The sequence below is a fragment of the Vicugna pacos genome, chromosome 15 (assembly GCF_048564905.1).
Source record: "Vicugna pacos chromosome 15, VicPac4, whole genome shotgun sequence".
Taxonomy (NCBI): domain Eukaryota; kingdom Metazoa; phylum Chordata; class Mammalia; order Artiodactyla; family Camelidae; genus Vicugna; species Vicugna pacos.
The window spans coordinates 5533965-5543891 of record NC_133001.1 but is presented as its reverse complement, the minus strand read 5'-3'; the positions used below and the strand labels follow the sequence as shown (position 1 = coordinate 5543891).

At 47.0% G+C, this 9927-nt stretch overlaps 1 long non-coding RNA gene across 1 annotated transcript in view; it reads left to right on the top strand.

The window, feature by feature from the left end:
• Nucleotides 1-1345: 1345 nt before the first annotated feature.
• Nucleotides 1346-9927, top strand: part of LOC140685640 (uncharacterized) — a 28203-nt gene continuing 19621 nt past the window's right edge. Inside the window, exon 1 of the long non-coding RNA XR_012058892.1 lies at nucleotides 1346-1478. This is a non-coding gene — a long non-coding RNA (uncharacterized lncRNA). The remainder of the gene's footprint in view (nucleotides 1479-9927) is intronic.

The following is a 9927-nucleotide window of genomic DNA, read 5'->3' as shown; positions in this document are numbered from 1 at the left end:
ACCTGTCAACTCATGGCCCTCACATTTCTTACCAGTGGGTTCTAAGCTGTCAATCCTTAAGACAGAAGTTCCACTGCCCTTAAGAAACTGAATCCCTTCAGACTCCTCTTCTATTTCCATAATAGTCTTCTTTGTTTTCAAATAGCTCATATTTGTTCCAAGCAGTCCTAGGGATGGGATTTAATATAGTTGGATATTTATATTAAGAAAACTGTTTTGACTATTATGCATGGGCGGGGGCAGCGACACCGGGAGTGGGAAATGGGAGCAAATCCCCTCTCTAGCATGGGGCAGCCCCAATCCTGCCATCTCCTGAGCACACCCCGACTACCTCCCAGGAGCAGGCTGACAGAGAGAAATTCTTTCCAGGAAGCTGGGGCAGCAGAGGCTGCCCCCAAGCCAGGCAGCGGGAGAGATGGGAGCAAGTCCACTGGCTCTCCCAGGGCAGCCCGCCGCCTGCTCCCGGGGCCGGGCTGCCCCCTCCCTCACGGCAGCACCATCAAGCACCCAAGGCCCACTGACGAGAGGTTTGCAGCCCGGGACCACCTTGACCCGTGGGCTCTGAGAAGGCACTGGGCACAGGGGGAGGGGTGGGGGCGTGGGAGTGGGGTCGGACACCCGGGCAGGCATTGGAACAGCCTGCAGCCCCGCCCGCCCAGGCCGGGAACCTGGGACACAGGGCTGTGTGCCCCCACTCTGCCCGGTATCCCTGTCTGGCGGCTGTCGCCCTGGTGATCGGAACCCGGACCGCCCCGCCCCCGCGAGGTGAGGGGTGAGGGGGTCCGCTGGGGTATGGGTGCACTCCGGGTGTGGGGGATCCCGCGGGGAGGGGGGACAGGCTGAGAGGGGAGAGGGGTCGCTGGGAGTGGAAGTGACTCGGCTGAGGGTTGGGGGCTAATTCCTGGATGAAGGGTGAGGGGACTACCTCTGGATGGTGGGGGGACCCGGGGTGACGCAGGAGAGGTCCGCTTGGTTTGTGGGGGCTGTAGCTTAGGACGTAGTGGGGCGCAGACGGGGGCGGGGACTTAGGGGTGAGAAGGAGCCTTGTCCTGGGGGTCCGATCAGTCCGGGACCGGGCCTGGAAGGGGGTGGAGAGGCAGTGAGTGGGTTGGGGTCGGCGAGCAGGGGGAGTGGGGCTGGGGAATGTGGCCTGGACCGGGGCGGTGGTCGTTCTAGTTGGGTGCTGGGACCCTGTGGGGTGCGGGGTGGGGGCGTTGGGGTTGGGGACCTGGCCAGCCCTGGCCGCAGAGTGGGGCCGCCCCGCCCCACTCGCGGGGACCCTACTGCGGGAGCCGCAGCCTAGCGTCCGCGCTGAGGGTAGGAGGGGGAGGGGCGCGCGCGGACGCGGGAGCGCGCCCAGAGCCAGTGGAAGCCGGGCGGGAGCCGCGTGCTCCTGGACCAGCTCCCTGAAGAGGAACGCGGCCTGGGGTCTGGGCCGCCTGCCGCCTGCTGTCGCCTCTGCTGCCGCCGCCCGGCTGGTAAGGGGGCGCTGGTGGGGGCGCGCAGGTCGGGAGCCGGCGGGTGAGGCCTGGGCTGTGCAGCTGGGGAGGCGCACAGGGAGGGCTGCGGAGGTAGGTGAGGTCCTGGCCGCGTGGCCCGTTAGGACCCTGAGGCGGGCCCCAGGCCCGCCGCCCTGGTTGGGGCCCCCCCCAACATTAGTGCTCACTGAACCCCGCGTCTTTCTTGGCAGCCGCTCATATGCGGGCTTTGGAGTGTGGGAACAGCCCCGGGAGGTGGGAGGGCGCTGGACGGCCCCGGAGCACCTCAGACTGGCCCTCAGGCCACGGCCGGCCCGCGCGGGTGGGCCCGCCTTGGGAGCAGAGGCCGCCCCGGACCCTGTGGGGCACCTGCGAGCTGCAGCAGAAGAAGGGGCGAGGCCCGGCCTTTGGGAGCTTGTTAGCCTGCCCCCGGAATCCAAAGCTTTTGACAAGTGTATTTTCCGTCTTCTGAGGAATCTCCCTTCTGTTTTCCACAGTGGCTGCGCAAAACTACATTCCCACCAACAGTGTGGGAGGGTTCCCTTTTCTCCACAGCCTCTCCAGCATTTATTCTTTGTGGATTTGAATGATGACCTTTCTGACTGGTGTGAGGTGATACCTCATAGTAGTTTTGATTTGCACTTCTCTATTAATTAGCGATGTTGAGCATCTTTTCCTGGGTCTGTTAGTCATTTACCTCCTCTCTTTTACAGCCTCGGATTTGATTCTTCCTTTCTCAGCCCACGTTCACTTCCCTGGCTCTCGCGATAGTTCACTGCTGCTTGATCATTGCCTTCCTAGTTCCCGTCTGTCCTTCTTGTACCTGTGTCTCCCAGCAGGGCAGTTTTGATCTTTGGACTGGGATAGTTCTTTTTTCTCCAGGATTCTTGCAAATAGCAGATGCCTGCCATCTGTGACCTCCCCCTAGAACTGCAGCCATGTTCCCACAGTCCTGGTGACAGACGCAAACGTCTGGGGAATGTTCGTGCTCCCAGTCTGCTCATACCTCCACACTGGGTTTTGCCAAGTACAGCTTCCATTGTCCCTTTGCTTCCTCGTTTAAACATCTTCAGCGGATTTCCACTGACAATGAAGAAGACAGAGCTGTCTATTTATCCCCCAGTTTTACTTCCCATTTCTGCCTGCCTTGGAGGTTGTGCTCAGTACTTTCTGTGCTTCTCAGCCACCTGTTTGCTTTTGCCACACCCTGCTCTTAGATGGCCTCTGTCTGTTTCTCCTACTCAAAGTCTCCTGTGCCCTCCTAGATGTAATTGAAATTCTGCAGTGAAACCATCCCTGATCACACCCTGTCTCCCAGATGAGAAGGGATCTCTCCTTATTCGGAACCTCCCTTTTTGCCCTGTGGTGTGGAAACTGAAGGGAGACAGGGACAGTCTGATCCACGTTTGTGTTCCCTGCATCTCTGTCCTTGGTCCTGCCGTAAGGTCATGCTCAAGAAATACTCCTCGAAATAAACTGAATGGGAGGTCCAGTGAATCCTGCTATGCTGCCTCTGTTCATGATAATTGACTTCTCACCTACTATAAAATTTTCAGAGAAGTGTCATGAGAGGTTATATATATAGCTCCAGAGTGAAGTTTTAACAACAGATCTACTCCGTTCTGAAAGATACGTTTGTTCTTTCGTTTTACATCATTAAATTCCTTTTAGTAGCTAAGCTCACACATTTTCAACTCTTCATCACGAGTTTGATCTGTTTTTCCTGCAAATCTCAGTTTGAGAAGCTGAGTAGAAGGAATGAAACCTGCTTCTAAGGTGTCCTACTAAAGGGCCAAGGGTAACTGAAGCACATCTTTGAAATTAAGTGTGACCGCCCCCACCATTAATCCATCAAATTTTGCCAATGACGCAGCAAAACATATTGGCGTTTGGGCATCTCTAGTGATTACCTGTGAGCACGTATCTTTGCCATTTGGACTGTGCTTCTGGTTTTCCTCATCATGCTCCATGGGGTTTACACCTGGGTCTGGGTGACTCCTGGTTTAGAGCTGGCAGGTGGCTGGAGCCTCTGATTTGGTGCTACCGTGGAATGGCTCCTGGCCTATCTTCCTCTTCTGGGCTTCTCAGAACCTGCCAGGGCTTTTGCTGTGTGGGCTGTGCTTGCTCTGCTCCTGTGATTTGACTGAGATGAGTGCCATGCTGATCGACCCCCGGTTTTCTGAAGGTTATACACCCCCGGGGTCTGGGACATCCGGGAGTTCTCGTTTCTCTTGAAGCCCCCCATCCCAAACCCGTCACCAGCAGCTTCAACTCAGAGGCCCCACCTGGCATGCCGCTGCTGGCCTGAGCTGGCTCCCTGCCCCACCAGACCCTGGAGTGCTCCCTGGTCAGCGACCTGTGATGCAGCTGCGATGGTTATGGTGCGAACAGACTGTGGTCTGCCTCAGTGTGAGAGGGAGTATGTAACCCTACACCAGAGGGAAATACAAACGACACAGTGCTGTAACATCGGATCACTTTTTAAAACATAATTGTGGCAAACTTAAAAAGCATCCTTGTAGTAGGACTAATATGATCTTCCAGTGTTAATATGAAAATGGCTTTGTAGAAGCAACAGTCTATAGAAATCATAACTGACCTTCTGGGCTAAACATCCTTTTTGCCAGAAAGAGGCATTCAGTGTATAATACAGACTAAGTACAGTGATTTATAATTAACCACTTCTAAAGTTGGCGAGGTGCTAAGTAAGGATAACATTCCTTCTTCAGCTGGTTAGCATGTTTGGTAATCAGGCAAATGCAATGACAATCAGACGTCACAGTCTAGAGCCCAGTGAAATCAAATTCACTTCCCTTGGTGAAATAATTATGACAACACAAGTATAATGAAGTTTATGCTTTCTGTGATATTTTAGAAGTTCCGTTTATTTATTTTTTTAATTTTATTTTTTATTGAAGTGTAGTTGATTTACCACATTAGTTTCAGGTGTACAGCAAAGCTTTTCACTTATGTATGTGTATATATATGTGTGTGTGTTTGTGTGTGTGTATATATATATATATATATATATATATATATATAGTAGTTCCATTTTAAAAGGGAGATATCCACAATGAAGTATTTGTATTTACTGAAATCAGTTTTACAAAGTAGATCTCAGTATTTGTTTACAAATATGGTGCCTTCTTGTGATCAGTGATCTTGACAGAAGCTCAAGAATTGAGGTCTAGAGACTTGTTTTTTGCAAGCAGGATTTGTGCTTTTAAAGAGTTTTGGGAGATTTGGAAGGCAAAGAACATTCAGTTAAACATTTGATTAAAAACATAATTTTGAGGGGGAGGGTATAGCTCAGTGGTAGAGAGCATGCTTAGCATGCATGAGATCATGGGTTTGATCCCCAATACGTCTGTTAAATTTAAGTAAACAAACAAATAAATAAACCTAATTACCTCCTCCAGAAAACAAAACCAAAAAAATTTTAAATCACGTGATTTTGATTGATTTCTCTATTCCTTGGGTAGAATAAATAAAACCTTGGGTAAACATAACTACCACGTCTGCAGTGCTTGCTATGAGCTGGACATTGTTCTAAGTGCATCATGTGACTATGTAATCCTCGAAAAAACACATTTTACAGATGAAGAAACTAAGGCCCAGAGAGACTGAGTTGTGAGCCTGGAGTTCCCTGCTGCATGGCAGAGCCAGACTTCAGACCTGGCCACAGGGCTCTGGGTCCATGTCCTCCTCTCCACCCTCTGATGCCTCCATAAGTCAAGTCTCCACTGAATGTTTTTTATTTGAAGTTAGCTTGGCAAATTCTAATGGCACACAACATCTTTCACAAATTTTAAATGTCAGTATTTATGGAACTTTCACAACAAGCATTTAACAAAAGTCTAAGTGGAGCTAGTGAAGACACACCAACAGAACATCAGCCCCAACAAATCCCTGGGTCTTACCCCAGACCTGCTGAATCAGGATCAGGGCAAAGAGATGGGCTGTGGAGGGAGAGAGAGAGAGGAGGGGTGGAAGACACCAGTGAAATGTATTTCTGAAAGCTCCCCAGGGGATTTCAGTGCACAGCCAGAGTTGGGAATCACTGGTAGAGGGTCTGCATCTTTTTTTAAAAAAGCCTTGATTGGCTTCTGAAATAGGGATGAATGTTGGCAGATGTGTCTGAACATGTTGGGGATATACATGGTGACACAGAGCATCCAAGAGAAAAATAGAGCATTTCTTATGGTCTTCATATTTTTAATATGATTTTACCTTTTTTCCTGGTTCCTTCCAATTCTCTTGTTAATGATCAAAACTTTTGTCCTGGAATTTGTAAATATTAGCCACTGGGCAGGATCGCCACTTCCCCACCAGCCTCTGTTGCCCACATGTGAGAATATGGTTTCACCACAGCTATTGAAACATAGGAGATTTATCATTTATTTAGCACACTTGTGGTTGCCAGTTTATGGTGAATTGCTCCTGGCAGGATGTATTTCATTGGATGTACGTTTTCAGAGATTATTATTTATGTCTTGATTCCTCATGTTCACCTTAGTTCCACGTGGGATTCCAGAACTTAGAGAAAGAATATGCATGGTTTTAGAACATATAGAAATCATAAGATGGCCATCAGAAAAATCTTGTCCTAATACTTTTTTCGTAGCTATTTGACTATTGTTGTGAAAATAAGCATTCCCCTTTTTCACAGCAAGTTGATTTCTATAGAAATACTAGCCAAGGATTATAGGATAGAAGTGAAATAAAAATGAAGACCCACATGCTGTCTGTGTGCAGTGATGGCAGAGTAAATGCCCATGACTTCACCGGTCTTTTCCCTGGTCCTGTGTGTGTGGCAGTGTCGTGGCTGAAGAAGTTCAGCAGGGCAGGCTGTCTAAACTGGGTTTTGAGCCATTCATAGGTGTTACCAAGGGCCTGCCAGGGGTTGGGAAAGACTTCTGAACTGAATAGTAAGAGCTCATGAAAGATGGAGAAAATGAGATTCCAGCAGAGTAAATCTATGCCTTTGACTAGGAAGAAAATTAATCTCTCCAAAGTGAATGAAAGGTTATAAAATCCTTTATTTTAATTTAGCTCTTTGGTTTGTGGAAGAGAAAAAAAACTATGTTAATCATTTTTATTTTGGAATCGATGGCATTACAGTTCATTTGTTTAGGAATGAATACTTGAGGTTGTGCAAAGAACTTTGCTTTCTTTTTTTGATTTGATTAATGATGTTTCCTGCCAAGGACGATTAATTGTTCTGTGGATTAAAGTCACATTAGCACAGTGACATTTAGGATTTCGGTCATGATGCAGTTCAGAAATTATTTGGAAATGCCAGCAGAGAAGATATACTGGAGAAACTCTGTCTTGAACTTTGAAGTGCTGGGTTGAATTAATGTGGTGGAACCCAGTCTTTATGGGTAGAGACAGACTGAAGAATCTGTCACCAAGGTTGGTTTCCATGTGACTGACATCTTCCCAGCATCCATCCTTGTCAGGCGTGGCTTCTGGCTCCTAAGCTGCTCACGAGGGTTAAGGACCAATGTCATCATCCAGGCTCATATATTAGGCAGGAACATGTATATAAAAGATTTTGAAAAGCATTCAAGAGCATCTTGTTTAAATCACCTGTAAGTCATAAGAATCAACTGCCATGAAATACAGCTCATAGTGAGAGACTTACAACTTGACAAACACTTCTTAATCCTTTAGAGCAGTTGAAACTTTGGAAAGCTTATGGGTCTTGACATTTCCTTCTATTTATAGATCAATGACTAGCATATGGGTCAGGTCAGGATAATCTTATCAGAAGCATTTACAAATATTAAGCATTAATATGAAATTGTTATGTCCTTTACAAGGAAAACAAACTCAAAAGACTACTTTCATAGTCTTTTGAAATAATAAACGAGCTTTTATCAGCCTGCATAGAAGTGTATGAAGTTCTCAGGTTAAAAAATGGAAGAGTTCATGTGTTTCCTTTACTCAGAGGGCTTGGAGTTTCCAATAAAAAACTGAAATTGGCTCACAAAAGTGTCGCTTTTGGTATATCTTCATTATAAATTGTACTTTCCAAAATATGTTTAACCTTTTAAGGCATGTTTAGAACAAGCACGAATAGAATGAATCATTTTTAATTTCAGAAACTTGACACATTTCTACTATCTGTGTCTTTTTGAAGTAGTAGTTTATAGGGAAACATCTCTGTCCTGTGCCTCTTTTTTCACTCTTTTGAGGTTCAAGATCATTTGTCAGATACTGCTTTAAAGCCTACTGTAGACCTGAAATTTGCTCTGTGTTTTAGACATAAAAGTAGAATTCAAAGTTTTAATATGTCTATACCTCGAACACGTAAGTCTAAACGAGAGGATAAAACATGTACACAAAATAACCATGATCTAAGTGAGGTTGTGATTTAGACGCTGGAAATTCCTGATTGCCATTTCCTGTAGGGGTATGGGATGTGACTTCTGTTGAAAGGTCTGTACCACAGTGAACAGCCCTCGAATATTTATGGAAGGATGAACACTGAGGGGGCTGCAGGCATTTTATATAAAGGTCTCCTTCGGTTGAGGATGGGGAGAATACCTTGATGACTTTTATACTTAAACAAAAACCTAGGTCGAATGTTATTTTACTGACGCAGGGATTACACATGTGCGTTTTGGTAGACTGTCCGGTTGACCATCGTGTTTGTGTTTTTCCAGGGCAGTCGAAGTGAAGTAGGGCCAGTCAGACCCCCAGGACCACCAGGTAAACTGGTCAGTAATATTTCTAGTCTCCAGCAGCTTATTTGCTTCCTATAAAATGCAACAAATTTAAAAAAAAAAGCCAGGAGAGAAAAACAAGTTACAGAGGGTGATTTCATCACCCTTGATTTCTCTTCCTGGGTGAGTGTGTGAAAAGGTAAATGTGAGATTTCCAGTTAAATCTAGGAGACCCCCAGAGGGTATTTCAATCTACGTGGCTGGTAGCATTTATTTTAAAACTGGGGAGATGTGGAGGGCTCCGTGTGGCCTCTGCTGGTTCTTGGAATTGGAAAGGACTGTGTGTGAATGCTGCCTTGTTCTCAGGCAGGCTTGTTTACACAGCAAGTGGGGCTGTCCTCATCCCAGGGACTCAACTGAAAGAGCCCACAGTTGGGAAGGTGCGTAAAGCATGGAATTGAAGACCTCAGAGGTGGGGTGGTGGGAGAGGGGATGGGCTCTCTTCTCCTGAGAATGTGGCAGGTTGGAGGAGCAGGATTAAACCGAGCCCAGCACATTTGTTTCAGACAGGAGTCAACACACCTGAGGCCGTGTCTGGCTTGTGTGTTTTCTTTGTTGCAATAACTGTGCTTCTGGGGACTCTGTGTTTGTCCTTCAGCGTTCTTTGGGTAGCGCTGGCCTCCCCGGCGTTCCTGGCCCCCCTGGACTTCCAAGAATGAAAGGTGACAGGGGTAAGCTCTCAAGCTGTCCAGAAGGTTCCTTGTTTGGAAGGCTGATTTCTGCTATGTTGAGAAACCAGGCTTGCTTTGGGCCCAGTGGAGAATTTTTCTAGGAATTATCATAGAGATCTATCCAGAAAGATATCCTAAAGTACTGAGAGTGGAGGTTAAGAAGCCAGACATCTACTAATGCAATAACTTTTTAGAAGGGAAAAAATAAAAGCCAAGTAAAGTAAAAATTTTAGCTGTAGTCACACTTCCTATTTAGTTGTAAATTTACATTCCTACTTGCCACATTTTACCTGAATGTGGTCAGAGATCACTTCAAGTGGCCAGTGAGTTTTTGGACAGTTGTCAGTTTCTCCAGGTCATTCCTGACACTTGCTAGGTGGTGAGAAGATGGCATTTCTCTTCGGTTGGCGAAACTGGTCCAAAGGGTGAACCGGTAGGCTCCATCGTCCGAATAGTGTGAAATACAGGGTTTAATGTGCGTTGATGAGTTTCACCAGCACTGGCCGATTTGTGGGCAGTTTCTCTGAATGTGTTTTGTGAGTGACGCCCAGGGTTTAATTTGGTCTGTAGCTTGATCTACTATTTTTACAAGCTGGAGCTAATGAAGGCTTTGCCTTCAAGACTACACACTGTCTGCCTTTGAAAAGGGTGGTCCTGTCTCTCTTATTCACTGAATTGGTTTACTCCAGGCTGATCATGCCCTCCTGAGCCATACCATTTTTTTTCTTTACCCAAGACCTTAGCAAATAAACTATGCAGGTGAATTAGAGTTAGACCTCCCTCTGTTCTTTGCTTTCTGCTGTCAGAGCCCTTTCTAACCCTTCCCTAATTACAAAATTGCTGGTACAGTCAATAATCCTTAACTTTAGCGGAAACTCAGCCTCACCTCCTGGTTTTCTCCAGGCTGTTTTCTGGTTGGGAACAGCCCCTGACAGCTAGATTGGAAAGCCGCTGAGAGCACTGTGTATTTCTGCATGATCTAGGGGGCGCTGTGGGGGCTTAGGAATGCTTAGCAGTATTGGCTGGTGAAAATTGAGCCAAGGGACT